The sequence below is a fragment of the Gossypium hirsutum genome, chromosome A11 (assembly GCF_007990345.1).
Source record: "Gossypium hirsutum isolate 1008001.06 chromosome A11, Gossypium_hirsutum_v2.1, whole genome shotgun sequence".
In the NCBI taxonomy this organism is placed as follows: domain Eukaryota; kingdom Viridiplantae; phylum Streptophyta; class Magnoliopsida; order Malvales; family Malvaceae; genus Gossypium; species Gossypium hirsutum.
In genome coordinates this window covers 15,161,808-15,166,992 of record NC_053434.1, presented here as the reverse complement: position 1 = coordinate 15,166,992, position 5,185 = coordinate 15,161,808, and positions in this window count along the sequence as shown.

Below are 5,185 nucleotides of genomic sequence, written 5' to 3'. Positions count from 1 at the left end.
TGGATCATGTGATAACTCATATTTAAGGTGGAAAGGAAAATGGGGAATTAATTATCAATTAATGAAACAGCTGTGAAGTTTTGTAGATTGTGGAATGAATACATATATATATATATGGGTACACAAATCTTTGAATGTGGTATTTGATACACTATCCGACATCTAAACATAGTTCAACGTCGAATGTCCTAAATTTAAATGCAAAATCAATCATTTTTGTCTTCTGGGATATCTCTTTGCACTTTACATCTGTTATTTATTTTGCTCCGGTGGGTGGTGATGTGCTCTTTTTTTTAGCTTCTCATCAACCTAAATAACATCTAATTTGTGCCAACTAAACAATTCTATTAATTCAACAACGCACCTTACTAACATCTAATTTGTGAAACAAAAGTTAGAATCGCTCCTCTTCAACATTAAAAAAAAAAAGTTAAAAATTAAACAAAATTGGTAATTCTACGAGAAAATGTTTTTAAAAAGATTTAAATATAGTCTTGTATCTAATTTTTATTGAGTAAATTGGAGTTAGAAGTCCAATACACACGTGTTAATGCCGCTGCTTTGTTTGTGTCCTTGTTAACACGTGTCTACAACATGTATTGCACATGTTTTCTTTGTGAATAAAATTTATGTTCATTTTATCATAATTTTTTTTGTTTTTCAAGATATTTTTTCAATTGCAAAAAAATATTTTGGCTGTTGCAGAAAATTTTCGATCAAGGAAAATCCTTTGCTATTTTTAGAGACTGACACTGCTATTGTGTCATTTTATCCCTTCAGAAAACAATATAAATAGTAGGTCATTCTTCTCATTTTTCCACCACAACAAGCAAATAATAATCTCTTCTCTGCCTTTCTTAGCTCGCCTATTTTCTATTCAGAAAACTTTTCCGATCAAATTTCTAACCAAATTTTCATTTTTAATTTCCACTCTCATTTTTCGAATACTTTTGAGAAGAGCAATATCAACTATGTTTCACCTTCTTTATTTAAATGTACGAATATTGAAGTATTGTATTAAGCTTGGGGTAACATCCACTACACCATTACACCGATATGACAGACTTGTTTTGGAAGAACAATGGTTATTTTATTTATTTATGCTTAATTTATTTATCTTGTCAGTGCTAACTATTTCGTTTTGAAGTAGTATATTTCGTTTATAGCAAATATTAAATTTGGTGAATTTTAAATAATTTTTTTATTAATTAAAAATTGAAAAAAAAAACAAATTAGTTTTAAAATTATTTTAATTATTATTACATTAAAATATAACTAAATTATATTCTAATATAAGTATATGTAAAATACAATATATTTTTCAAGTTAATAAATGTAAGTTTATTTTTAATAAAATCTCATTTATGGCAATTTCATTTTTGTCTTCTCCTTTATCTTCTTTTAATCAATTTTATGCATGCACATATTAAATCTTATAAATTTAACTTTACTTCATTAAAAATTTTAAGGATAAAAAATAATTGAAAAGAAATGAAAACATATGAAATAAGGAAATTATATCCCAGGATATCTTAATAATTACGGTAAATTTTGAACAAATTTCAATTTTATTAATAAATTCTAATATTAGTTTAATACAAGGAGGAAAGAGTAAAAAGTGTTGAAGTTCAAAGGTTCACACAATGTATTTGCGCCGACAATCTAGAAGTAGCCTCTTTTCCTGATAAGTGAGAGTATATATATGACATCGTGAATCGCACTCCAAACCTACAGGACAACGGATTTTTTAGGTTTTTCGGGCTTTTTAAAACATATATATAACAAAGATAAGAAGAGATGAGAGAACCGTCAGAGAATACTCAAGAAAACAACTCGAAAAACACCATTGAAGCCAACTCTGAAGTAGATTTCGATCAAGATTGAAGATCTTCTTTTGATTTCTGTGAAGTTTATTATGAGTTTCTTTATTTCTTATGGTTATATTGCCTTTGAGATGTTTTTGTTTGCGATTATGAACTAATCTTTTTAAATACCTAGGGAGATAAATCCTAGGATGGATTCTGTCTTTTGATTTATGTTTTACGCAATAAATACTTGAATCTTATTCTCAATTATGTGTGCTTAATTATTGGTTTAATATTTCCGGACTATTAATCCATGTTTGATGTGCTTAACTCAGAGGAGGAAAAGTCCTTATTTAATAGTAGATCTAGCATAATTGAGTGGAGTTGCATGCAATCCTAGAAATAGGACGATATAAATCTACCGGACTAGAGTCAAATCTAATAAAGGGATCATAGATCGAGTTAATACGATAATAGGGATTTTAATTAGAAAAAAAATTTAATTAATCAACCTATAGTCAGTTGCTCTTATTCTCGAAAGAGATATTAGCATAATTTAGGGATTTCTACTGATCAAGATACTAAGTGAAGAAATTGCTTAATTCAGATTGATAATAATAGATGAAATCTAGGTGGATTCTTTCCTGGGTATTGCTTCGCTTCTTGGTTGTTAATGTTTGTTTCTTGATTCGTTCTTTGTCATATTCTTTAGTTAATTAATTTAGTTAATTTTAGTTTTAATCAATCTTTCCAATTTGTCAGTTAAATAATAGAAAGACAATAATTACTAGTACTTTTAGTCCTTATGGGAACTATATCTTTACTCACCGTAGCTATATTATTAATTAATAGGTGTACTTGCCTTATTCAAATTTATAGTTAGTTTACAACTGTATCAATAACACTTTTGTACAATGTGTCCAACTCGACCACAAAGTTGACACTTCTGTAACTAAATCACATCCTTCAAATGGGATTTACACAAAAATTAATAACGGTTTTCAAGATTCATCAAAATTATCGAAAGATTCGATGAAAAATCGAGAAGGATCATTTTAATCGATCGCAAGATTATTGTTAGATAGGAAATCTATAAAGATTCAATATCAACTTTGGGATTTGAGGTGTACTTAACACTTCTTAGTAGAGATTGAGAGGTTTCTAATGACGATTACGATTCCAGTGAGAAAACGAGTTAATATCAGGAATAATTTTTTATTCGGGAACAAAAATAATTGTAGTAGCTAAATGAAAAACTTGATGAAAAGGAAAGGGGAAGAAAGGAAAAGAAGAATATAAAGGGAAAAGAGGGAGAGTTTAATTTGAATTAGAAAAGAAATCAAAATCCTTGGATAATTAGGATAAGAAGGAATAAATAGCTAGGTTTTCAAACTTTTAAGGAGTTGGGGATAAAATACCCAATTTTGGCCGAAATTTTAAAAGGGAAATAGGGGAGATTGGCGTGACTTAAATTTAAGAATCTAAGGGAAAGATGCAAAGGCTTAACCATTTGGGCTACTGCCAACAATTGTTAAGTTTTCAGTCCAAATAATATTTATTTTAGTATAATCTTTGTTTGCTAAAAATTAAAAGAAAAGAAATGGAAGAGGTGTGGATAGAACCTAAGACCTTTAAGAAGTGCACTAACAACTTAATCATTTGACGCACTAGCAACTTAATCATCTAGACTAAGTCATTCTTTCATTATTTATTTTATCTAATCCCTATATATTTTGGGGTGTTACAATTTTGGTGATTTCGATATGTTATGAATGAAGTGTGGACATGTTAAGAGCCTAAGTATTGTTCATTTGGTCATTTTGAGGATGCATGTAGCTTGATTTGGTGTTGTTTTAAAAATTACAGGTTTGTAAGTTAGTTTGTCATAAACAGCTTGTGACGTTGCGACGTTGTTTGTTCATCGTCGTAACGAGGGATCTACGTCATGATGAAAAAAATCAAGACGTCAAGATAAGTCTAAGCCTAGGTCATGACGCGAGGAGAGCAAGACTGTGGATCACGTTGTGACAAGGAACTCCCCCACGTCACGACGTCAACCCTAAAATTTTGAAACTTTTCATTTTAGTCTTTTTCGATTTTAACTTTATTTTAGAGCTTTCGTAAACTCGTACAAAGTTTGGGAATGATTGTATTTCACATTGAATGTATAATTGTTGACTCATATCAATAAATTGCATAATTTGATAACAAATTGATTGTAGTTGCTTTGACAACGAATGTGGCATCCCTTAACTCGGACCAATGATCAGGTCGAGAACGAGGGTGCTACACAATGCACCACAATTTGCCACATCATTAATGAGCAAAATATTAAATAGTTGAAGGACTTTATAATAAATACTTAAAATTTTATTTAAACATAAATAAAATTAATTATAATTCTCCCTTTATAAATTTCCTATCGTCCTTATTATGTATTATCATAAAAAGGAAAATGCTTTAGGGTTCATTAAATCTTAAAAAGTTTATTGAAATTTATATGATTAAGGTTTGAGTTTGAGGTTAAAATTGAGTTAAAGCGAAAAATTAACTAAAAATCCAAAAAAAAAATATTGAAATTTATATGAAATTTTATATATTAACTGAAGCAGGAGGTGGATATCTTAAACAATTCTTTCTTTTCAAAGAATTTTATCAATAATATGTATAATAGAATTTTTTTTTAAGTCAATGCCCCGTCAAATTTAACACTTTCAATAAATAATAGTTAGCACTATATTTTAGAATATTACTTGTTCAAGCAACCAATTAAAAGAGTTTAAATCGTAAAATAATTCACAAATTTCTGAAAATTCATAATCATATAAACTAATTTTAAACAATGTAATAAGATCATACCCTCAAATTTATTCTGCTAATAAAATTGAATTGCGCCAATATTAATAAAGAATAAGAAAAAGAATCATTTTCGTTCAATATAAGATTTTATTTTTAGGATTTCTAGAACCCTAAATTAAAACTTTAGTATTGCTATTAAGAGATGAAGATGAAAAATTATAATTAATTTTAATTACGTTTAAATAAAATTTTAAGTAATTATTAGAAAGTCCTTCAACTTTTTAATAATTTACTTATTTATAATGTGGCGAATTGTGGTGCATTGATAGTGCATAGGATTCATGCACTACAATGCATCAAATATTATTCCTCATTTTAATACAAATAATCTAATATATTGTTTTCAAAGTCAATATATAAGTGAATTAAGCATGAGTTCAAAATATTCAAGTTTTACTTGAATGAGAATAATTTAGTTTTATAGCAATTAAAGATAATTTTAAAGAAATTAATTTTTTTTATCATTTTGCAATTAAAAATTTAAAAGATATATAAAAGGATACAAGGTTAATAATTAATAA